Raw genomic sequence first — 26913 nt, forward strand, 5'->3', positions numbered from 1 at the left:
GCCCTCATCCTCTTGGACCTCTCCGCAGCGTTTGACACTATCTGCCCCAGCACCCTACTGCTGCGCCTCAACAACATCGGAATCCAAGAGAAAGCACTGGAGTGGATCATCTCGTTCCTCGCCGGAAGAACCCAGAGAGTCCGACTCCCCCCGTTCAGATCCGAGGCCACCGAAGTCATCTGCGGCGTACCACAGGGATCATCGCTCAGCCCCACCCTCTTCAACGTCTACATGAGCCCCCTCGCATCCATCGCACGCCAACACAACCTCAACATCATCTCCTATGCCGACGACACCCAGCTGATCCTCTCCCTCACCAACGACCCAGCCACCGCCAGAACCAGCCTACACGAAGGGATGAAAGACGTCGCCGAGTGGATGAAGAACAGCCGTCTGAAACTGAACTCAGACAAGACGGAAGTCCTCATCCTGGGATCATCTCCCTCCGCCTGGGACGACTCCTGGTGGCCACCTGCCCTGGGCACCACTCCCAAGCCAACAGACCACGCACGCAACCTGGGCTTTGTCCTGGACTCCTCCCTCTTGATGACCAGACAAGTCAACGCCGTCTCAACATCGTGCTTCAACACCCTGCGCATGCTCTGAAAGATCTTCCGATGGATCCCTACCGAAACCAGGAAGACTGTCACCCAGGCACTCGTCACCAGCCGACTGGACTACGGAAACACCCTCTACGCCGGAACCACAGCCAAACTACAGAAAAGACTCCAGCGCATACAGAACACCTCCGCACGACTCATCCTGGACATCCCCCGACACAGCCACATCTCCGGCCACCTGAGAGACCTGCACTGGCTCCCCGGCAGCAAGAGGATCACGTTCAGACTCCTCACCCACGCACACAAGGCTCTCCACGACCTGGGCCCCAAGTACCTCAACAACCGCCTGACCTTCTACACGCCCCCCCCGCCAGCTACGGTCGACAAGCCTCGCCCTCGCCTCCATCCCACGCATCCACAGAGCCACCGCCGGTGGAAGATCCTTCTCCTACCTGGCAGCCAAGACATGGAAGTCCCTCCCCATCCACCTCCGGCGAACCCAGGACCATCTCTCCTTCAGAAAGCAGCTCAAGACCTGGATTTTCGAGCAGTAACGGACCCCTCTCCCCCCAGCGCCTTGAGACCCTTCCGGGTGAGTAGCGCGCTATACAAATGTCTTGATTGATTTATTGATTGATTGACGTCTCACCTATATATCCCTTTTACAGGGACAGATAAGTAAGTATATGATATTTTTAGTTTTGCAGTTGCTCGTACCTTTACTTACAATAGTGTGTCCATTCAAAAGAAGTTCTTTCTCTTTTATTGCCAACGGCAATTCTTTGCAAGTACCACATCAATAGTTGTCTTCAATAGAAACCATGCCTGCAATACCTCACTGTATTGGCTCTTATTTCTCATTGGGCATGCGAGATCTAAAAAAAGGTCCTTAAGGTTTCTATTTTTACAGTAGGCAAACATTGGTTTCTGAAACACCTCGCTACGAGCTCTATTGATATTTAGCAAATGCCAATTTAAACAAATTATTTGGCAAATTTGTTAATTCAAGATCGAATGGCGGGTCACAAAAACCAGATTAGCATCTTGTTTCTTATTTGTTCCTTGCAGTATATGTTGCCGGTCATAAAATCTAGCACGTTTGTATGCTTCTCTAATTAACCTACGGGGGTAGCCTCGATGGAGAAACTTTTTCTTCATCTCAATAGATCTCAAATCATAGTCATCCAATTTCATACAATTTTGCCTTAAGCGAAGAAATTGTCTGAAATGGATGCTGTTTTTTTGTTTCGTGGGATGAAAACTGTCGTAGTACAACAAAGTGTTGCGTGCAGTAAGTTTTATGTAAATTGCTGATATCTGAATAAAATTTCAGATTTGAACCACATAAGTTCAGCCACATGATATACTCAGCCAAGGTATCTTCATTATCATCCCATATAAAGACAATATCGCCCATATACCTTGACCAGTTTAGTATAGACTCAAAAAATGGAGCCACCTCATTGAAAATAAATTGCTGTTCAAAGTGAGCCACATAGATATTTGCTATGGTAGGGGCGAAAGATGCGCCCATACTAACTCCCTTGGTTTGCCTATATAGGTCACCACGGAATTCAAACAGATTCTCAATAACATAATGCAGGAGCTGGTGGTAACGACGTTGGTGCGAGCACTGGCGTCGTGGAGGCTGATAACTGCAGGCAGCGTCAGGCGTCGAAGGGCGTTGGAGCTGCGGTGCAGGTGGGGGGTGCATCATGCACTTCACAAGCGGTGCTCCTGGCCTTGCTGCAGGTCGCAGCGTCACTGGTGGCATCACTGACAGTGTCAGATTTGTTTTTCTAGCTTTCTTTAAGTTTCTTCCAGGTCCTAACAGCAGGAACAGCCTCCAGAGCCCCAAAACTGAAAAAGGCACCTCCTGGCAGGTCAGAACTCCCACCAGTGGAGTCCCGGTAGCTGGTGGTGAAGTCTTTGTGTCCCTGAGACATCAGAATAGGAGGCCGACACTCACAAGCCCTTGGAGATTGTTTCCCCCGCATCCCCTAGCACACCGGTCTAAGTTTGCAGTTTTAACTTCATTCTGCATTCCTTTCCAGGTATCCATTCTTCCACCTTTCAGCCATACAGTGAATACCAAACCCTAAGTTATGAGGTCTTGCAAGAAAGCATTGAGTGGGAACGGACAGTTTTCTGTTCTGGCAGCTTTAAGTAAGCCAGTTCAGAGTTGGGAGACTGTCCTGGTAAATCTACCTGCTAAGTCCTGATTGTAATATGCTGACAATTAGGCACATATAGAGAGGCCTGAGCCCATTCAGCGTATGCTTCCCCTTACAGAACTTTAGTCTGTAAGGAAATATCGGGGTCTTATTTTCCTGTCCAGCACAGTTATCCTTTTTCAAATACCTCAATTTACAGGCAATCATGTGGCCAGTTGGAGGTCAAACAGAGCTTAGTTCAACACTAGCAATTTACTACCAGATTCAGTAGCCTTTCATCGGAAATAAAGATATAAAAACATGTCACTGGCTAAGTGATAGACTCATTTTAGCAGGTATTTTTAGCTTGGTCCAGATCTTTATCTATGTAAGAGCTGCTCTGGTGGAATGTTTGTTCTGTTGTCAGTGTGTTATTATACTTAGAGCCACTTTTTAATCACACAATACAAATTAATTTTTTGGCACTTTATAATGTTTTTTACTACCCATCAGAACCAATTTTATTAACTGTAATATAACAAAAGATTGTGCTAAAATTTCAATCTCATGCCTTTCAAGGTTTCATGCAGCTTCTTGCAGCCGGTGTGTAACCCACTGGATTGTAAATTGTGACCTGCAGTTTAGAGAAGGGGTTTGAAACAAACGCCTTTGACCACGCAGCTATATCTCTTAGCACAGAGACCTGTGACCGTTATGTGACACGCAATGCAGTAGGCCCATTACCTTTAATGATATCTCTAACACCCGACCAAATATGAGAAAGAGATATCACCTGTGAATGTATTAACCAGCTGGCTCATGTTTGTAGAATTATACAGCAATGTCTGCTGGATAAATCCAGACCTCTGCAGATGTGACTTAGCCCCATGGACTAGCTTAAAATGCAGCTGCTTTCTGAAAAATTAGATAAGCCAGAACAGCTGTATTATCTCATGTGTCTTTGTTGACAATGTGTTTGGGGACCGGTTTTGTTAAAAACGAATGGAATGGTTGACTATTGTGGACTCTGCTCCTCATACTATCACCCCTCATGCTTGCCCTTTCTACTGTGGCCTCCCACTCCCAACTTGTGGATACCAATCATCATTGTTTCATATCCACCAGTTACTTTCAGAGATGTGGACCTAGAAGCAGCGGGACCAATGTGCTTCCATCTGATAAGGCATAAGACATATAGTACTGGAAACTCTTTGATCGCACCAGTGGTTCAGTCCATTAGCTAAGTAGCAACAATCTACCAAACCCAATATAAATTCTCATTGTACCCAATATAAATTCTCATTGTACCCAATATACATTTTGATTGTATCATACCCAATATAAATTCTCATTGTACCCAATATAAATTTTCATTGTACCATACCTAGTATAAATTCTAATTGTACCCAATATTCATTTTCATTGTACCATACCCAGTATAAATTCTAATTGTACCCAATATTCATTTTCATTGTACCATACCCAATATGGGAATTTCAGCACTACTCGCTTGCTAAAAAGTTTGAATGATCCCCACTACAACACTGCAGAGCTAAGGTGACATGGTCCTTCATTTCAGGCCCATAACTCGTCAGCATAGCTCGTTTTCAGAATTGTGACTGGAGACCAATCGAGGTCCACCTTGGCAAGAGCTCTAGGGTTCCACATAGCATGATGTAAATGACAGAAAATGTTTATTACTATGTGGTTTACGTGTTGCATGTTATTTCTGTTACCCCCTCCTTAAAGTTTGCCTAGTAACCTCAGAACTGCCTAAAATGTCATTCTGTTGGAAAAACTAAGATCGTGCAACTAAAATCATGACAGATTCATCTGACAGCTTGATGCTTCATCGGTTGAAAGGAACTTTAATTACATGCAGTTTTGTGTGATATAGCTTTTCCATTGTCATAAATAAATGGAAGGTCCAGGAGTTAATGTAAGCCAAGCCGGATACAAAGATAAGATATTTTGCGTACACGGTGCGTTTTGTGATAACAGCTTCTATTATAACTACCTTTTAATGTGCTATCTGTTTGTTACAGGAGGATGTATGATGCACTTGCAAGCACTTTAAAAGTATCGCTTTACTTTCGATCTCCATGCTGGGAGATAACTTCCGTAAAGATCAACTCCGGTGGTTGGCTAATGAATTCTCATGCATCATGCAGAACACACTGTCTTTTTTAATTTTTTGAATTACTTTCTTGTGTTCCAAAGGGCAATGGCGACAGGTGAACTTAACTCGGAGGGAAAAAACTAGGTAGTAAAAGGTCTCATTCCTTGCAAAAGAGTTTTATTAAGAAAATGTCTCTAATTTAAACCTTTTCATTGTTAGTCAGTGTCTAGGAATGCAAAAAACTGGGAGTGCGTTTTCTATAATGTGGAACCTTGTGTTACATATATAAGTCTGAGGAATTCTGTTTCTTGTGATGAAGAGTAGAACAGACCTTGTTTTCCACATGAATAGTTGCCAAGATTCAAAGATGTTCTTTTTGAAAGCACCAGGCATTACTGGAGCTCAACCGTCTGAGCTGGCACTTGCTTTTTTCTGGTTCACTGTTCATCTGATGGCCCTTTCAAGCTGAAATTACCATAAATCTATTCTTTGTAGCACTGTTCCATTAGGACTTCTACGAATGAGCCAAGGCATTTAGCAATACTGATTTTCTCAACTTTAGATTTACAGCCCATTTTAAAGGTTTAATAGCTATTCTGTTTGGTTAACCATTAACAGTGACTTTATTTTTTACAAAAACTTCCAGCCTTTTTACAGTAGGAATCCTTCGTTTCTAAATGCAAAGGACCTACAAAGCTAGTCACAAATATAGTAGGGCCCTGCTTCCGAGATAGGTAGAGAAAAAAACCCCTGGGGTTCGGAATTTATTGGGTACCATTAATAGCACTGGTTCTGAGTTTTTGGGAATAAAAGGGATGTTGGTGGGTACCGCACGAAAATCTGCATGTGACAGTAAGTATTATTATTATTCCCTATTGAATTCGGGCACGTTTGACCTGCTGAAATTTAACTGATGATGAGATATTGAACTCAGAATTCTGATCGCTGTGCAAACAGTGTATGTGCACAGGGGCCAGTGAACATGACTCACTCATAAGCAGGATACAGGTGTCTCTCCTACCATGTCCTTCATTGTCTCACAAAGACTCAAAATTCAACATTTGTTGGCTTTGCAAACACACTTCAGAACATTAATGATCTACGCAAATATCTTTTATTTTTAACAGATATCCATTTCAGGAGGTCAGTGAGTGGAGGTGTCTGTCTGAAATCGAAGTCTAGCAACGAAACGACGACAACGGGTGAGAGAGTGCATTATTTTTCAAACAAATCTAAATTGTTGTGAATTTCAAAACATTGTCCAGAATTAGTAAAATTATGTCTGAAAAAAAAACAACTAGTGCAAGGAAGTAGAAGTAATGATCTGGTTTAGCATTAATTTGTGCGTTAATTTTCTAGAGCGCCAGCAAGTTGCAACTTTAGTGCATTACAGGTGCGGGTGGCTTTTACAGACTTCATGTCTGTGGTCTTGCTGTTGAGCATATCATTGAATACAGTACTTCCAGTACTTAAAGGGCTTAATGTCTGCCCCTGCTCATGATTAAATGGCATTCTTGTCAATCCAAGCTGCCTGCTCTTTAGCCAATGGCTTTCTTCCCTAAGCTGTTTTTGTCCCTCCTTTAGAGCAGTGTGTTTACCGCTGAATCTGCTTTCAGTTTTTGCTTAGTATTTGATGGGAGACTGCTTTCCCTTGCCACCCCTCACTCTACCTGATTGCTCCTCTCTCCACGTGCTTCCTTGTGGCTCTTGACACCAGATGGTAGTCTTTGTGTTGGCTTGGATGATGTTTTGCTACTCTTTTCTCAGTTTAGTTGTGCTCCCCCTTTTTATTATTATCTCCCTCCTCCTTCCTCTCCCCGGCCCCTCGTCCTCCATGCCATTCAGGTAAACTGTATTGGCTTAGACAGAGCGGAATGCATTGAAAATCTGTCAGCATTGACAAAACCAATGGTATTGTCCGGCCATGATAAAATGATTCAAAGTAATGGAAAACTATAGAAGCAAATGTTTTCTGTCGATTCAAAATGGCTGACACATTGTGTGACTCAATGTGTATTATGTAGTCACATTTCATAATATCATGTGACCACACATCTCATGTTGCATATTAATCCTTATTGTCAATACTTTTAACAATGCTAGACACTGCTATGGCTTTGCCAATGTTGGCACATTTTAAAAGGCTCAAGCATTTGCAAAGGCAATTTTGTTGTCCTCACAACTTTGCCACAGTGAGACGATGTGCTTTGCCAATTCTTATTCTATAATGGGTGTACATTCCATTACTCTACTTGTGTCAGATCCTGAAAAATTATATTGTTATGCTTGTTCTGTAAACTGAAATAGTTGCGTTGCATTGTCAAAAAGGGAGTGGATAATTTCCAGAGTTGAGAATGCTGTAAATACTCTTGACTGACAGGCTCCCTTCAGAACTCAAAGATCTTTATTATGGCAAAACCCAACAGGACCTCAAGTGTCACCCCAACCAAATATGAAAATATAATTTTATCGTTGACCAGAATCATGGCCCAAAACAAAGGTTAACTCTCAGGAATAGTTGGAAGAGGTTCAACACATCTACCAACATTACAGATATTGATTAAAGAATGTAGAGTTAGGTTTGAACCATGTTCTTTAAAATAAAGAGACTTATTAGTAATCAGTAGCGGCTCGGAGTGTGAGTGCTGCGGGGCGGTGGGCAGGGCGAAGGAGAGTCAGGGTGGGGGGTAGTAAACTCCGGCATACGGCCGGCCAGAGGTAAGTACATAAATAAATAGGTAAAACTAATTACATTGCGTGCGTAGCAACGCAAAAGGCGTTGCAACGCGTGCAATGTAATACGTTTTATTTATTTATTTATGTACTTACCTACGGTCGGCCATATGCCGGAGCTTACTACCACGTGCCCTGCAGCACCTCCACAACGAACCGCTATTGTTAGTAACCACACAAAAACAAAATTAAGGCTAGAGAGAAACAGATATAACCAATTCTGAGCAACTCAATGTGAGGGACTGCTACCAGGAACATATATGAGCCTTGATCTAAGTCTAGGCAAAAAGTAAAAATGGTGAAAATGTCTACGTGTCTTCAAAGAGCTTTTCAGCAGAACCATAACATACGAAATCTTGTGGCCTTTACCAACCAAAGTCCATTGGTCAAACATGTCCTGTGATCGTCCACTGCCTTTGTAATGGTGGATCACGGTGCACTGCTTGGTAGGAATAGTGTGTAGGTGTGTTTTTTTGGGCAGGTCATGAGATCGCTTTCTAGGTTTTTGGTATGATATACAATAGAACATAACAACATGGAACATGCTCTTTCTACCACCTTCTTTCATCATTTAATATCGGCATACAGCCAGTCATAGCTCTGCTTAGGGGTTTTAGCATCTGTTTGAGTGATTTGCAGATGAACATCAAATTTATCTGCATGGCTCTGGTCAGGCAGACCAGTTCTATTAAATCAGCATTCAATATGTGAGTGCATTTTTTATGCTGGAATGAGAATGAATTTTCGAACTGGTGAGGTAAAGAAATAATTTTACTAAAAAAATGCAAAAGGTTTTGTCTTTCATTCATATGAATCATGCAGCAGTAAATCAAGCTTTGGTCAATACCAAGTTTCATTATCCATATACTCTATGTGAGAAAATGGATTCTTAATTTGGGTGGATGGTAGTCCACCACAAGTAATAGTGCAGTTTTTCTTGTTAGGTCCAGTAAAGCTTTCAGTAATTTAAACCTGAGCTCAACCCCTCGTAGCTATGACATAGAGCAGACAGTTTTAACTTAAGAAAACATGTAAACCATTTAGAAGTACAAAAGCAGTTAAGTTGAAAACATAGCACAATAAAAATCCCACTCCAATTTATAAACCTAAAGAGTAATTCAATGACAGAAATGACACCAACATGACAAAACTCTGATTAGGGGAAGTGGAGATGTGAATTTCTAAAGTTGTAAATAAAAAAGAACCAGAAGGTGCTAAGCATCACCTGTGGTCATCTGGTTGCGATTGACCAATACCTAAACAAGATTTAAGGCCAACCGCAATTGAGTTAATGTCGGATACAGACACCAGATTTGATCTGGTTGGAAGTTTTACCTTCGCTATTGGTCTCTCAAGTTGAAGTAAAACAATTCTCAGCAGGGAAATGCAGCAGGCTGTGACTGAGAAGGGCTACACGATGCCAGATAGCCATCAGACGAGGTCTCTGTGAATCCATTGACTTTTACCGGGAAAGTTCAGAGCACAAGAAATTTCAAATTCACCCCAAAGGAGTATCCAAATCCAGTCAGAAACCTCACCTAGTGATGATATCTATTTTTGGACTTTTTTTGAGCTTGGATTCCTACAGCAGGGCAAGGCTGCAACCTCTAGCCAAAGAGGGCTTCATGCGGAGGATACTCCCTCAGCAACGACCCCTGAAAAAGATGTGCTGTGATGGAAAAGAAGTGAGAGCAATATGTGTCTTTGGACCAGCGCTAATGCACCTTTGTCGGATCAACTGGGCAGGTTTGTCCCAGTCCTCCAAAGGTCTTTGGAGACAAAAAAGTTTCTAAGTGCCTATGTTTCACAGGATGTTAGGAGGAGTACATTTTGACACAGTCATGAGTTGCAGGACCTCATGAATATCATCTGGAGGTTACGACTGGACTGCAGAAGAAGCCACTAGAAGAGTCAAGGGCAGGTCAGCTCTGTCCTTCAGGCTAGAGGGCTTCTTGCAACTTGTTGTGTCTCAATAGCTTAAATGGAGATGAGACAACTGACCCTTGGAGTTCCATTCTTTCTCCTGGCTACAAGTGGGAGCAGGTCCAGCCCATCAGGTTCCCTCACATGTTACAACTAACTGTTGGTGCAGCCCTTCTGTTTTTCACAGGGCCTGTAGTGTTTTTAAGGGGGTACCTAAGGGTGCCACATTTATGTGTAGCACTTGCCTTTGGGTGGAGGTGACTCCTGGCTCCAATAGGGAGGCCCCAATAGGGAACAATGCCTAGAGGTAATCCTACCCACATTTGCAGCAGTTGCTGTGTGCCTCACTACAAACAATCCCACAGTGCCCTTTTCAGCCCAAATCTGTAATGGTGATACCCTTCTCCCCTTGTTCAAGGCTCCTGTGTCTACACTGCAGGTGTGCCAAGGGCAATGAGGTACCCCTCCTCATTGTCAATTCAAACCAGGTCTCGCAGCAGGTCCTCTGCCACTGAAATTGGTGTTGCCTGGAAAGTGGACCAAAGAAGGGCCCTGCCAGGCATCGGCTAACATTTTCATGTGACAGGGTAAGCCTCTTTGAAGTTAATCAACTTCCTGGACACAATCCAGATGGCCATCATGCCCGAGGAAAGCAACCACAAGGAGATGATGGACAGAGAGCTGAAACTCTTCAGACACTCATCCCCAGTCACAGATCTGGGATGAATCCATCATATTTCTTTAGCTCACTTCGCCACCCCAGTTCAGACCCAGCTATATATAAATCAGTCTTTATCCTGTTCCTCAGCTCTGGACCGGAAACAAGCATTCCGTGACAGGTTTTGGGGTATCACCTCATCAGCCAGACTAGCTTGAATCCAGTGGCAAAGTGAGCAAGGGACCCATGTCTGGGCATACCCTTCCAACTTAGCGCAAACAAAGCAAACATAAGGAGATAAAAGACGGAGAGCTGAAACTTTTCAGACACTCACCCCCAGCCACAGATCTGGGTTGAATCCATCATCGTTCTTTAGCTCACTTTGCCACCCCAGTTCAGACCCAGCCATATGCAATCAGTCTCAGTCCTCATGGGAATGGTCCAGCCTGGTCTGCCTAAGGGACCAGAGGAACACAAACACTGCCCCACACCCAAGCCTTTGTCCTTCTATGGGAAAAGCTATCCCACCACCTCAACAAATATTTACTACAAATCCAACTTCACCAGTGAATTGGGCATGTAATAAATATTTTGAAAAGTCCAAGACTGAAGTTTGCTGCAGTTTCCTAGCTGGAGATAACAATATTACATTTAATATTGTATCCCAATCCTTTCCTATGGAACGACCTACCCCATTATAGTAAAAAAAGCTTTTTACCTCATACTCCTCATATAAAATCACATGGGGCAGCAGTGAGGTGGAAAGTTCCATGGAACAATACTACACAAGGCAAATATTCAAAGGTAAAGCTGACTTGAGGGTGGCAAGTGTTAGAGTAATATAAAAGGGTAGGAGAAGATGTGGCTCAGGGATTATGAATGTATTTCAAATCAACTTAAACCTTGGTGTGGCTCCAGTTCACATCTGGACTCCTACTGTTCCCTTTGTGCAGGTGTCCGTCTAACGTTCTGTGTTGCAAGTCATGTCAAAGCCAGTTTGGGGGGGCATGGCCAAGCAGCATGGCCGACAGGACGTGAGCTCCACCAGCTCCGTCCCGAAGACCTCCAAAATCCTTGAATTACTCCTGCCCGGGCTCTCTCGATAGCTGAGAAGCGTGTCGGAAAGGCGCTTCGCCCCACCGAGACCCCTGAACCGAGAGTGAGGGCCTGAATCCCTCCGTGAGCGGCGACACTGGTGCTCCTGGAGGCGACGACGGCGTGCTGACTCACGCGATGCCGCGGTCTGGGCCTGCACCGCAGAGCCGGACTGCGGGCGAACCACCCAGGGCTTCCGACCTGAGCGAGCCCCCTGGTGAGCGCCAGTGATTTTGCCGTGACTCCCGAAGTGAAGGTGGAGGGGCGGAAAGCGGCGGCTCAGTGACCCTGCTGCTGAGAGGTGAGGAGGAAGACGGGACGGAGGCGCCGTCCATCTTGTGAAGCGGCCCTGCGGCAGAGCTCTGACCCCCACTGCCATTCCCGGAGACTGCGCACCTGGTCTTCGGAGTGTCTGCGCCCGGCGGAGGGGGGCGTGAGTGCCGCTGCCCTGGCTCCTGCTTGAGGCATGTGGTGAGCGCGGAGGTCCCGACTTGCTGCGTGCCTGACCGTGCCTGGCCCCGTCGCTGTCTCCTGCGGAGGCTTGGTGGTTGCTTCCCTCCTCCCTCCGGACTGCGGACTGCATCCTGATTTTGCCCTTCGCCGCCCTGCTACATCGAAGGGGGTCGGGGAGCAGCGCCGCTGGAGTCGTGGTTGGGCTGCGCCCCTCCCCCACTCATCGGCCATCTTGTGTGCTGTGCCGGGCGGCCCTCCGGTGCGACCGCGACCGCTTGTAGCGGAGTGCACCTGTGTCCCTCCCTGCCCAGATCTTTGAGGCCTGGGAGCTGCTCTGCTGATGGACTGAAGGAGGTGGAAATCATGAGGTGAGGAGGAGGTGGTGCCCGCGATCCCGCTTGCGCTGATCCTTATTGCCTCGGGGGGGTCCTGAATCCTGGTCCACTGGAGGGAGACGGCTGTATGCTGTTCCTGCGCTGCCATACTTGCCAAAGTGATCAGACTGCCTTGGGCGCCGCCTGCGCTGCATCACCTGTGAGCCCAGGTGTGGCCACGCTGCGCTTGCTGTTCCTGACCAGGAATAGTTCGGGGGCCCTCCCTGGCTGGCGGAGATTGAGGTGCGCGCCTTGTACCATACAGACTTGCGCCAATCGCAATGGCGGCCCGCAAAGATCGTGGTTCAAAGACCTCCCAGCCTAACACGATCGTGCAGTACACTACCCCTCGCCTGCAACCACAACGGATCACGCGGCAGACAGGACCTGATGACAGGGGTGACGACTTGGCGGAACCGTCCAGAGCTGAAATCCTCAAGGCTATTCAGGGTTCACACTCTGCCCTGGAACGTCAGATAGAGACGGTTTCTATTGATGTAAACCTTCTGCGGACAGACCTTCGCAAAGTGGCAGATAAGGTCTCAGACGCGGAGGGCAATATCACTCAACTGCAGGGAGAGGTTGCTTCTCTGCAAAAATCGCTTGCCCAACTGACCTCTACTACCCGTGCATTGGAAAGGCGCGCCGAGGATGCGGAAGGAAGAGCGCGTCGGAGCAACATAAGGGTCCTGGGAGTGCCGGAACGATTGGAGGCGGGGAACCCTGAACGCTTCCTAGAGACTTGGATCCGTGAGCACCTATGCCCGACTGGATTGTCCAGCGTCTTCGTGGTGGAGCGGGCACATATAGCCCTGGTGCCCCCTCCGAGACCGGGGGAGGCTCCTAGAGCCCTCATCGTGAAAATCCTGAACTACAAAGATCGCGTGTCAATTTACCCTGACTATACCCAACAAGTACAGGAACAAAGGAAATCCTACTTGGGAGTCAAGCAAAAACTCCGCGACATGAAGCTTCAGTACATTATTAATATTATTATTATTATAATTGCATTTATTGAGCGCGCAGCTACCCAAAGGTTTCCCGGCGCTGTAGCAAACGGAAAGATGGAACAGTGAAGAAAACCATGGGCATGGCAGTTACATGTTAAAAAGCCAGGTCTTAATACCTTTGCGGAATGTCATATAACAGACTTCCGAGCGCAGGGATTGGGGCATAGAGTTCCATAAAGAGGGGGCCAGAAAGGCGAACGAACTTCCGCCCATCTTGGCTCGCTTAACACGTGGAATTTGAAACTTGTTTTGGGTAGATGATCTTAAACTGCGGGAAGGGACATAGTGCTGGACCAAGGAAGATAGATATTTCGGGGCTTTGTCCATTTTAATACGGTGCATAATGCAAAGGGCTTTGAATTTTATACGGCTCTCAATTCGTAGCCAATGCAGTTTGTGCAGATGGGTAGAGGCCGAAGATCTAGCAGGTAGGTTACATATCAGGCGCACAGCCATATTCTGAACAACCTGAAGTTTCTTTAATACCTCCTTACAGGCGCCCAGGAGTAGTACGTTCCCGTAGTCCATCCGGGAGATGACAAGGGCTTGGACCACGGTTCTCAGGGTATCCACTGGGAGCATCCATGTGATTTTTCTAAGCCACCTGATGATGGTAGTACAGGTGGCAGAGACCTTTACCACATGTTGTTTCAATGACAACTGGTTGTCAAGCAGAACCCCGAGATTACGGGCAGAATCTGAAGGGGTAGGTAAAGGGCCCATCTGCGGAGGCCAATGTTGCGGGCCCCACAAAGGTGCATTGGGACCGAATAGGAGCAGCTCCGTTTTGTCCCCATTGAGCTTTAATTTGTGTCTCTGCATCCAATTGGCGATCTGTTCCAAACCTGTCTGCAAGGAGGAGGATGGCAGGTGATTCTTGGTGGAAAGTGAATAGACGATTTGAGTATCGTCAGCGTAAGAGTATATTGTGAGACCCGCTTGCTCTGCCAAGAAAGCAAGCGGTCTCACATAAAGATTAAAGAAAAGGGGACTAAGAATCGACCCTTGGGGAACACCGTGAGGGGAAGAGTAGATAGAAGAAACAGAAGTAGCAGAAAAGACCTGGAAAGTGCGATTAGAAAGAAAACTAGCAATCCAAGCCAGGGCTGGGCCAACAATCCCCACGGATTGCAAGGTGGACAATAAGATGGGATGGGAGACGGTGTCAAATGCGGCACTCAAATCAAGCAAGATGAGTGCCACAGTCTCCCCATTGTCCACCTGTCTCCTGATGGTCTCAGACACGCCAAGAAGCGTAGTCTCCGTGGAGAAACCAGCCCTGAACCCAGACTGAGAGCAGTGAAGAGGGTGAGAAGATTCAACATAAGAGGTGAGAGAAGAATTCACATGTTTTTCAAGAATTTTAGAATAACAGGAGAGGAGAGAGATAGGACGAAAATTAGAGGGGTTATTAGAGTCCGCATTGGCCTTCTTTAGCAATGGAACCACCATTGCATGTTTCCATTCGCTGGGAACTGAAGCCTCCTCCAGTGAGGCATTCAACATATCTAGAATGATCTGAAGCAAATTTGAGTCCAGAGAGGCCATTATTTGAGGGGGCAGAGGGTCAGTGGGGGAACCCGATTTAATTTCCTGTAAATATTTATGGAGGAGCGGAAGAGATATCGGTTCCCAGGAGTGAATTGATGGAGTAATATGAGTACCATCATCAGCAGCCGCGAAGCAGGGGGTGGAAAGTACGGGCTCAGGGATAGTAGGAGCATTGGAAGTGGCATCAAGGATAGCATAGATCTTATCAATTTTGTCCAAGAAGAATTTTTATATCCTGCCAAACTCAAGGTACTTTCCCAGGGCCGGGCACATTTCTTTGAGACACCGGCGGAGGTGTGGGAATGGCTTGAGATCAGAGGAGATGACCTGCCCCCGGGTTAGAGAGGGGGCTCGCGTGAAACTTGGGGGACAAGGCCACAGAAGAGGCATCGTGGTAGGAGGGGTCGCCGTTCTGGCTCCCGTGGATCTCCTGAGGCTCGACCCACGGTGGGGCCGGATGGTGCTATCCATATGGAAACCTCGCCGACGAGAGCTGGCTCTGGTTCAGCTGGGGCTCCTGCTCCTGATGAGATCTTGGTGCCAGACACTTTCCAGGAAACGCCGTTGAATGCAGACTCTACGGCTCCGGTGGTCCCGGAGACAGCCCTACCTGCACCGGGATTGGAATGATCTCTTGCCTTGACTTGAATGAGCCTTCTGTAAACCCGCCTTTAATTGTGTGCTCCTGCACTGACTTACAATTCTCTGATCTATTGCATTTCGTCCTTGTCGTTGGGGCCTTTTCGAACAATGGTTGGTACCATAGGACTGGCACCCGTGTGGTCTGAGCTACGGGTGGCTGCAGTTTTGAGTGATATCGTATCCACACTGCTGGCAAAGCTGAGGAGACAGGCCCGGGTAATTTTCTCAGGATCATTGGGTCTTTCGGGGAGCTGGGAGGGTGGGTGGGTGGGGTTGTTTTGTTGTGTGTGAGTGTGTGTAGAGTGTGTTGTATGGGGTGGCTGTGCACGTCCTGGCACTGGCGGGGGAAGGGCGGAGTGGCGGTTTTGGTTGTTTCTATCCTATTGCTCGTGGGTGGTGGGGATGAGGGTGTTTTTGCAAGAGTTCCGTGTTTTGGGGTTGTTGGGGGGTGGGTTGGGGTTTGTGACAAAGATGACACTGGCATTATGTGCACGCTGTTTCCGATTTGTGGGGAGCTTGTCCATAGGGCTGTGCCCCTGACTTTACATGTAGTGGGGGCCAAGTGGAGGCGGTTCAGGTTGCACCTACACTGTGGCCCATCTGGGCGTGATCTTTGGCCATGGGATTTAAGTTTTTAACGTGGAATGTGCGTGGCTTGGGCACGTGCAATAAGCGACACAGGGTCCTCACTTTCCTTAAACGCCATGGGTCTCAATTGCTTGTTTACAGGAAACCCACTTGGATGACGACGGCGCGCAATGGCTGGCTAGGAAATGGAGAGGCCAGATTTTCCATTCCTCCTATTCCACATATGCTAGGGGGGGTCCTCATTTGGGTGGCCCCTGGGATTCCTTGTGCTGTTCAATATATAGATGCAGATGTGGCAGGCAGGTACATATTAGTGAGGCTCAGATTAGACGACAAAGAACTCCTGCTCCTTAACATGTATGCCCCGAACACTGATGACCCGGCCTTCTTTTCTCAGATACAGGATCTTGTGGCTCCGAGTCTGGACGCACCCCTCCTCTGGTTCGGGGATTTCAATTGCGTATTGCACCATGAGCTGGACCGTCACCCGCCCAGAGCGGGCACTAAGCCCCGTATGACGGCGCGCTTACAGGAAGTGATGCACAATCTCGGGGCGGTAGACGTGTGGCGTACCTGCCACCCCACACAGAAGCTTTACACATGCTACACCCCGACGCATAGCACACATAGTAGGCTGGATCGGGTTCTTGCGGCTAACCTTACCTCTTCTCTTACACTGACGGTTACACACCAGGCCCGATACCTGTCGGACCATGCCCCAGTTACATGCGTGGCGAAGTGGCCGGATCACGCGGCGCGCCCGCGCACGTGGCGACTGCCAACTGACCTGCTCCAGGATCAGGTGGCCAGGGATCATGTGGCAACATCGCTGTCCGACTACTTGGAACTCAACTGGGTGGGGGGTGACCTATCCTACTCCACCAAATGGGAGGCACTGAAAGCAGTGGTGCGTGGAGCGTGAATGGGCCTGTCGTACGGGGTCAGGAAACAACTGTTGTCTGACTTACAGGCTGCGGAAACTGCGCTCCAACGCGCCCAATCTCAGTCGGATCCGGACGTGTTGGATCAACAGGCGGAGAGTGTTGCCCTGGTATCGATACACGACGTACTCGCACGGCTTGATAAATTTACACTGGGCCAATACAGGCAACGTCTCCATCGTGAAGGAGATAAGTCTGGCCGCTTTGGACATATCCTGGCCTCCCCCCTCTTACAAGTCTACAATGAGGCTTTGCGTGCTGACACCCTTCCACCCACCATGAATCAGGGTGAGGTGTGTATGATTTTGAAGCCGGGCGGTGACAAAACAGACCCCGCAGCTTATCGCCCTATCACGTTGATAAACACGGATGCAAAAATCCTTACTAAACTATTGGCCACTCGCCTTGCCCCGCACATGACTCACCTCATCCACTCCGACCAGTGCGGATTTATCCCGGGTCGTAACACGGCGATGAATTTGCGTCGCCTGAATCACATATTACATGAGGTGCGGGGACGAGAGGGCCCTCACGTGTTGGTCTCAGTTGATTTGGCCAAGGCCTTTGATACGGTGCACTGGGGTTATCTAATGCACGTGCTCCTGAAAATGGGGTTCGGGCCTGGATTTCGCGACTGGATCCGGGTGCTCTACGGGGCGCCCGAGCCAGGGTGCGCCTGGGTTCGGCCCGCTCTCTCTCCCCTCCTATTTGCTCTTGCGATTGAGCCCTTAGCCGTTTCTGCCCGCACGGAATTGCAAGACTGGGGTATAGTGGTGGGGGATACCACCAATGTCATCTCCCTATACGCCGATGATGCGCTTTTCTATCTGACTTCCCCAGTGGAGGCCCTCCCCGCCTTGCTGCGGCTCTTGGACCGCTTTGGCGCAGCCTCTGGACTGCGTATGAAGGTCAACAAGTCTCTGGTGTTTCCGCTGACTGATGCAGTCCCTGACCCGGATACGGATCCCCATCATTTGGGCCTCCGGTACGAGCGGCTGGCATTCCGGTACTTGGGTATTCAGGTAGCCACCTCTGAAGAGACACTCCTGACTTACAATATCGACAAAATCCTCACGGCCCTCAGTAAATCTATTGCCTTTTGGAACACACTCCCTCTCTCTCTCATGGGGCGCTTGGCAGTTGCCAAAATGGTGATGCTCCCTAGGGTCCTCTATGTGCTGCAAAACACTCTATGCCCATTACCACCCCGAGTGTTTCGCACGCTGAACTCACTCCTCACCTCCCTCCTTTGGGCAGGTGGGCGCAGTAGAGTCGCGTTACACACCGTAACAAGATGTTGGGACGAGGGCGGCCTCGAGGCCCCGAGGTTTGACCTGTATTACTATGCGGCACAGCTTCTCCCGGCCGCCAGGTGGTTCGCTGGAGACGAGAATTGGGAACTGGCACTGTTGGCTGGTACGGCCACTGATAAGGACCTACAGGAGGCCTTAATGCAGGGTCGGGGTGCCGATGGCACCCTGCCATATGTGGTGAGACACACAGCTAGCATTTGGCAGCAGTTTGTCGAGAAGGTGCTGCGGCGCGCGCCGTTCCATAGGGAACTCCCAATTTGGATATTGGCCCCGATACTCAAACTAGAGGAAAATATGTCCTTTCGAGAGTGGCGCTCGGGCGGCTGTGAGACCCTTGCAGATCTCTACCCGAATGACTCCTTTGTGTCCTTTGACAGTGCCGTGGACTCTTTTGACCTCGATGAGGGCCAATACCTGCATTACGGAAGTCTTCGGGATGTGGCCAGGACAACATGGCCCCAATTCCCAGAGGCGCCCTCGCTCACTAATACCCTGGACATCATTCTATCCTGTGGGAGAGGTAAGCGTCTGATCTCCCTCCTTTACTCTGCCGTGCGCAGGGACTCGATCCCCCCGTTGGCGCCGGCCTGGGTGGCTTGGGAGGCAGACCTGGGGATAGAGTTGGGTCCTGATCAGAGAAAGCGAATTGGACTGTTGACTCGCAAAGTCTCCTGCAATGCGCGTTTTAAACTTATACACTTTAATTTTGTCCACCGCACTTACATGACACCTGTCTCCCTCCATCGTATATCGACAGATAGACGTCATAATTGCCCTAGATGTGGGATGGAGAGGGCGGGTTTCCTACATCTAGCGTTGGAATGTCCTTTAGTTCAGGATTTCTGGCGGAGGGTGGTGGTGTACATTGCCCGTGCCACACACCTTAGGTTGCATCTGGACCCACTCCACTGTCTACTGGTGTTAGTGCCTAAGCCAAAAAAGAAAGGTCTGTCGTATAAATTTCTGCAACTCTTACTGGTTCTGGCGAGGAGACGGGTGGCCATTACTTGGATGGGTCAGAGGGCGCCTGAGATTTCTCACTGGTTGAGGGATGCAAAGGAATGGGCCTTAGCAGAGGAAACTCACATGCAAAGCACTCGCAAAGATGAGAAGCTCCAGGACGACTTACTCGCCTGGAGGACAATGTGTATGGAGGGGCTGGAGGGGGAGGACTCGGACGCCACTAGCGCTGAGTTGTTTTCCTCTGCGTCCTCGGAGTCTGGCTGTGGGGGTGGGAGTCTGATGCGGGGAGTTTGGAAGCAGGGTAGGGGTCCCTTGTGGTCACGCCGATATTCCTTGATAGATAGGTCTGTATTTAGCTGTGATTCCCATAAGGCCACACTGAATTGTGATGACCGCGGCCTAGTTGGCCCTTGCATGTATCTCCTACTTTACTCGGATCAGCACTAGAAATGCCATTCATGGGGTAATTAGTTACTGTTAAACTGTTATGTAGTATAAGAGTGCGACATACGAAAACTGGCGTAGACACTGATAAAGTTTCTTTTTTTTTTTTTGGAGGGGCTGGAGGGGGAGGACTCGGACGCCACTAGCGCTGAGTTGTTTTCCTCTGCGTCCTCGGAGTCTGGCTGTGGGGGTGGGGAGTCTGAAGCGGGGAGTTTGGAAGCAGGGTAGGGGTCCCTTGTGGTCACGCCGATATTCCTTGATAGATAGGTCTGTATTTAGCTGTGATTCCCATAAGGCCACACTGAATTGTGATGACCGCGGCCTAGTTGGCCCTTGCATGTATCTCCTACTTTACTCGGATCAGCACTAGAAATGCCATTCATGGGGTAATTAGTTACTGTTAAACTGTTATGTAGTATAAGAGTGTGACATACGAAAACTGGCGTAGACACTGATAAAGTTTCTAATGATACTTGGAGCACATATGCAATTTTCCCTACTAACATACATGCTTTACTCCTGCGCCGCCCTGCCTCCGGGATGTGGGCCATATATGGCTGTGTATCGACGTTGGGACTGCTTGTTCCTACTGTTTGCATGTCAACTGGCTTGTTGACTGTATGCATTGTGCCTTTTTCCTATCTTCGCCACAATAAAAATATAAAAAAAAAAAAAAAAAAAGCCAGTTTGACTTCGGACAATTTTGATAGAAGGTGTGACCATTTGGTTCTGAGTTGTTCATTCTGTGGTTCCTTGATTCCTGTTCGGAGCCTCTCTGTTCATTTTCTCTACCTTCATTGATTATGAATGAACATAATTAAATCATGCATAAAATGTTGTGTGCAGAAAAGTTGTGTTGAAACAGTCATGGTAGTTTTGTCTTGATATGCATAGGTATCATTGTAAAGCATTAGAATCTGACTTCTTTTTGATTTTCATTGCTATGTTTGAGGGTTCGGGGCTCACACATTTGGAGGTTTGGGGGCATTTTACCCATCTTATTTTGTATTTTCAATTCTGCTCAAGACAATATCTCCTGCACCGCATCACCTTATACAGTATTTCCCTTACATTCTGATGCACATTCCATTGTCACCATAATCCCTTAGCTACCTTCTCCTTCAATCCATTTCCTATTCCCCCAACCTCCTTATGTAGTGTGTTTTGCTAATGCCGATAGGTGTTAGCTTTCAGTGACCTTTTCCCTTCACCCACGGCTGTGCGTTTATTTGTGTCCTCCCCCTATTCTCTATTTCAGCATCCATTCATTATTCTTACTGTAGTACTCTAAGGCTTTTTTTTGTTCAAATATTATTCTTTTCTTGTGCTTCTACAATTATTTATATATTGTTTGTGCACATCTTTTTCAGACAATGTACTGGAAATCTTGATTGTCTTCATAAAGCATCACTATATCTTAAATGCATTTTTTGTCTTTCAGTATCCAAGTTCTCATGCATGTGATGATTATGCATCTTTTTTTACCCTTGACTAAGCCCGTATATTTTAAGGCACTACTTTATTTTTAGGACACATCTTTTTGACCATGTTTATTTGTAATTACATAAGTGATGGATGTCTAACTAACATCCATTAACTTTGTGAAACTGAATTAACTTTATTATCAAATAGCCATGTATAGATGAAGAAAAGAACACAACTACCATATCACCAATTTTGTGAGATTGTGTTTATGTAAATGACAGATGTCACAGATATCCAACTCGTTTTTATTCTTTTTAAGTGTGACTTTTCCCCTTAAGGATTTGAGCCTGTGACCAGCACGTTATATAAAGGTTTCCACAACAAATGCATTCATTCATTATCATACCTGTTTGTTGTCCTACGATTACAGCCTTGCTATTAAGCTACTCTAACCAATGGTTTGTCTAGAGTCAAATATTAAAGGAAAGAATAAAATATGTGATGCCAATCAAAAATTGAAACATCATGTAATGTGTTGTATGCCATAAAATGAACTTAAGCGTGGTACAGCTCAACTAGTCAAAAGTGATATTTATTTCTTTGAACGTTCTTTGAAGTATATTATGACTGCAAATCTCTGAAGAGTGTTCCATAGTTTACAGAGATCTAAGAACTGCTTTGGGACATTTTCAACTAATTTATGATCTATGCACACTTTGATGTGAAATGTACAACAAAGATGAGGTATTTAAATGTGACTGTTGAAGTCACTGGGAACAGATATATCACAGAATATATGACAAAGTCCATTCAAATAGATAAAAAGCTAAATGCTGCTGTATGTACGGGGTAATCGAGCTTAATAGCCATTGCAAGAAACACATCGGGCCTTATTAACAAACTGCCCTTTTGAGTATGTTTGCCTTTTTGTGGACATTTACTAATTTTCCATTTTCACAAACTGCACTTTTAAAGTATCTTGCACTTTTTTACTAAATCCTGCACTACACATGACAAAACACAGGTACTGCAACACCTTCTCATAGAAAATAATGGAGATAGGGACTTAAAATAAACCTCTTAGGAAATAACGTTACACTAAATTCAAATGTTTAGAATAGTTAAAAATATAAACAAATATAAATTAATGTAAAATGAATGTACAAAATATAAATACAAAAAATAGAACATACATTTATTTATATTTAAACAATTTTAAATAATGTAATTTATTTAATTGTAAATTAATGCTAACACATATCAAAATGGTGCATATTATTATTTAATTGTCATAGATTCACTAACCTATTTCATCAAAAGAATAAAAAACAATAACATTATTAGAAAAATAAAATTCAAAAATAATGTCACTATTTTTATTACATTATTTTTTAAATTCAATATAAACTAAATATATTATATTTAAATAATAAATATGTACTATTAAACATGACAAAGTGGCATGTAGTGTGTGGATAGGTTTTAAGGACTGTAAATTAACACTTGGGGTGCACGTTTATCCCAAGATTGGTACCTCGCTGTATCTTCTAGTCCTATGTGGGGCAAAACTATGCCTTAATGTAGTCTTCGCCTATAATGTGTAATACAGTGTAAGCACCACAGACTTTCAGTAAGAACCGGAGACCCACACTATGAATGTCTACTCACATTATGAGGCTTAGCCCAGCTAAAAACCAATATTTGAAGAGTCCCTTCTGCAACAGGTTAACTGTGCACAGCTACATGGGTGTGCAAGACGGTAGTCTTACACATGCAGCACGCACACATGTGTGCTCACCTCTTCCATGTAACCATCTCCAAGCCTTTTACCATGGCTGTGCAGTAGCAGCCTTATCCTTAAAGGCGCACACTAGTTGATAACACTCATAGTCCATTTACTGGGAATTTAAATTGAGTGGGACTCATTAGTGAGAGTTACTTATATTAAATGTTCAAAAGCCAAGTTGCCATATTTGAAAAAACTAATGGGGGACTAAATGGGTAGAATCAATTTGGTACAGTGATGTATTTTTCTAACAAGATTTTCTTTTTGAAAACAAAAAAGCAATGCTCCTGTTGGCATGGAAACATTTAACAGATTTCACTACTGCCAGGGCTTTTCTGTTGGTGATGAGCAGTGACAATTGACCTGTCTTTCCACCCATCTACATTAGGTGGGTGGGTTGACAGGTCAAACTCTGACAACCCTAACTCCACAGGCCCGTAGAAGAAGGTTAGTCACAGCAGAGATGGAGTAGTCTCCACTGTGATTAAGCCTAAGGTCCACCCGTAAATAAATTTGGCAGGTGGACTTCGTGTTGCAATGGAGTATCCTTACTGACAAGATTTAAATAGGGCCCCATATCCAAATCAAGGCATGGGTGTGCACATATGCATAGATATGTGGCTAGCCCTATAGCCCAACTGGCACCATTCCATGTAATCATTTTTTTAGCTGACTGTGCCTAAATAAACCATGTTATTTTTTTAGCCACTGGAGTGCACAGAAGAAAACAGATTTAGGCAGCTCCCCATGAAAACCTGTATTATCTGGAGGTAATGCAGTAGCATATCCCTAATTGTAAATATGCAGTGAGAGGAGTGATGAGATACAGATGTTGCATACCTGAACTAAGGCTCACTGCCGCTAGAGCTTTATGAGCCTATGTACCATACCCAGGTTATGTAAGGGGAAGAAGCCAAATGTCCTTGGAGATGTTAGTCTCTGGATAGAATATTTCTCTCTTCTCATTGTACAAGGAATAGCATGCATTTGTGAACACTACAAGGTGAAAAGTGCATGGGAAAATGTCTTTATTGTCATGACATGTAGTAAGATCAATAGCGTGGTAACTCAATGTGGAAATATTCTCAGCTATGGAACTTACTAACCTATTTGTTTGCCTCATAATAAGGATGGCAATTCCGGACACCTTTAAACTAGCCATAAGTAACTTACATAGAACATAGATATAATATCATAAAAAAGTGCCAATATTAATATACTCAAAATAATATATATGACATAAATGAGAAAGTGTTATATCATGCAGGGGTTCTGGAACATCTGCTTTAGAACAGGACTCACAAAGTTGTGAGACAATAGAAATTACCAATGTGCACAGTAGTGAGGTGGCTTAAGGCCCTTTGGACCTTTCAATGTGGCCAGATAGATCCCATGTGAGTGAGCGAGGACAGACACGTATCCTGAGTAACCATCTCACCCCGTCCCTTATAGGTTGGGGAATAGTTTAGTTGTGTAAAGCCCAGCAGCATGTCTTTGTCCATTTGTCTCATTGGATAATGCTCTATTACTTACCGGTAATCTTCATTACTCCTGGTCCAGTTGTCCTCGGCCCATTCATAACTTATGGAGATGTCTATCTCCTGACAGAAAATAAAACAAGAGGAATGCTGGGATATCACTACTGCCCCTCCCCCCGGGAGTACAAAGGTAGTACTTACCCAGAAGCCCTCCTGTACAAACAATCCCAGACAAGAAGGCCGGCCGCCCGGGAGGGAGGGAGGGGCGTATGAATGGGCCGAGGACAACGGGACCAGGAGTAATGAAGATTACCGGTAAGTAATAGAGCATTACCCCCAGGTCCCTTATGTCCTCGGCCTATTCATAACTTATGGAGAAATACCAAAGCAGAAAAAGCCTGCCTTCCCAAACCAAACAGAAGCCAACCCAGGAAACCACACCAAGGCAGCAACCGCAGAAGGAAAAAGGAAGAACCGGGGAAACCCCAGGCAGAGCCCCCGACAAGAGGGACCCCCACCAGACCAGCACACACCCAACAAGAGCAAGGGCGCACAGCCAGACGACCAGACCGGCCACCACAGAGGACAACCAGCCCACCGCAGGAACACCCCACAGCCAGTCAGCGAAGGGGAGAGCACAGACACCCAGGCCAACAGAGGCAAGAGGACAACAGCACAGGGAAGGTGAAACACAGAGAAAGACCAAGAGCCACCAGGCCAGCAAGCCAGAACGTGGCAAAAGAAGACAAACCCAGGCACCGAGAACCCACGCCAGGCAAAACCAGACCCCGAAGGAGAGAAAACAGGCAGGGGACAAGCGGACCAGAGGAACCCAAAGGCCCAGCAAAAACCGACCCCGGGAAACCCAAGACCCGAGAAGCCCACCAAGGGCAGGACCAAACCGGAAAGAAGGGAAGCAAACAACCCGACTCCAGAGAAAGCAGCCATAGCCCACCAGCATCCAACCCGAAAGGCCAGACCGAGCCCACGGACCGGGAAAGAGGGAAACCCAGGCACCCGGGAACGAAGAGCAAACCCCAGGAAGCCAAGCCACCAGGCCCCGAAAACAAGAGGACAAAAGGCAAAGGGAACCAGCATCTCCAGGAAACCCGAGAAGGAAGAACCAACAAGGGCAACCAACCAGGACAAAGAGACCCGAAAAGCGGAAAAGGGAACCGAAGGAACCCCAAAACACAACTCCAGCCAGAGCGGAGGAAACGGGAGCAGGAAGGAAAGCCCGAAGAAGGCACAACCCGAACATCAAGACAGGAGCGCAACCGGACGGACCAAGGACCCGGAGGACCCAAGACAAAGCAAGGGAACCCAAAGGAAGCCCCAACAACCACAGCCAAGCCAAACCAGATACAGGCCAGGCAGAAATACCCCAAACAGCCCAAGCAAAGGGCTGGGGCAAAAACCCAGAGTCCAGAGAGACCGAGGCACAACAACCCCAGAGGACCCCACAGAAGCAACCGAAGCCAGGGAGGAAAGCACAAGCAAACCACACCCCACAGCCCGGCAGGACCCAAGGCAGGGCACGCACAGGGGACGAACCCCACAGGGTGCAAACCGCAACCGAGGACACAGACAGGAAGCCAAAGCCGAAGCCACAAGCAACCCGCAGAACCAACCCCAACCGAAGGAAGGCCAAAGAAGGGAAGACCCCAACAGAGCACAGGCCGGAGAGCAAACAGCCCCAGCGGCGCCCCAACGGAACCAAGAAGAGGCAAGCAGGGAAAACAAGAAGGAGACAGTGCGACGGCCAGAACCAAGCAGGAGACCGGAACACACCATACCCACAAGGAACCGGAACCCGACAGCATAGGGACCAGCCACCCCACAGGCGGACTGGACACCCGCAAAGAAGAGCCAGGCCAACCAAGAAACTCCCAACAGAGACCCAAACAGGCAGCCCAGGACTACAGAAAGGGCAAAACAGGCAACCCAGAGCAGGACATACCAACAGAAACAGCAGACCAGCCCAGAAACAGGAGCCAACAGGGAGGAAGCCCAAGGCAACAGGCAACCACAGAACACCACCGCGAAGGACAAGCAGAAGCAACCGCAAGCCACAACAACCAGCGCAGCGCACCCCTTCCCCCCCACGGCCAAACACCGGGGAGACGCGCACAGCGACCCGGAAGCAACCGGGAAGCGGCGCACCAGCCACAAAGGACCGGGAAAACCAGAACACCGGCCAGGAGGGACCCATGCCGCCCAGCAAGCCCGGCAGGCCGGGAGGCAGACCCATCAGGAGTGACCAAAAAACAACCCCCCCGAACAACAGGAGAACAGGAAAAGCTGAGTCACAACACCAGCGAAAGAACCACTAGAAAGAGCGGAACCAGCACCCCCTCCCCTCCCCTCCAGGAGACCAGGGGAGAGAAGAAAACTACAGGGCAAGGAGAGGCAACAACCACGGCCACCCAGCACCTCCAACAAAACCAGAAGAGGCAGCGAGGAAAACCGAAGGAAGAAGCACAGCCAACCGCCCAGAGGCCAAACACAAAAGACCTTAGGGGAAGGCCAAAACAGGCAACCAGGCCCGGCCTAGCACAACCACCAAACAGACAGCGGAGCGCGAGGACAACATACCAACCCCGACAACAGAAGGCCCCAGCCCAGAACAAACCAAGGCAGGCACCCCCGCAGAAACAGAAGGGGAGGCAGGAAACAGCAGAAGCAAGCCAAAGGCAAGCACAGG

At 47.2% G+C, this 26913-nt stretch overlaps 1 long non-coding RNA gene across 1 annotated transcript in view; it reads left to right on the top strand.

The window, feature by feature from the left end:
- The window catches only part of LOC144807788 (uncharacterized), a 773993-nt gene that overhangs the window by 383654 nt on the left and 363426 nt on the right, over positions 1–26913 (top strand). The window contains exon 2 of the long non-coding RNA XR_013606447.1: positions 5960–6034. This is a non-coding gene — a long non-coding RNA (uncharacterized LOC144807788). The remainder of the gene's footprint in view (positions 1–5959; positions 6035–26913) is intronic.

This window comes from Lissotriton helveticus, chromosome 1_2 (genome assembly GCF_964261635.1).
Source record: "Lissotriton helveticus chromosome 1_2, aLisHel1.1, whole genome shotgun sequence".
NCBI lineage: Eukaryota > Metazoa > Chordata > Amphibia > Caudata > Salamandridae > Lissotriton > Lissotriton helveticus.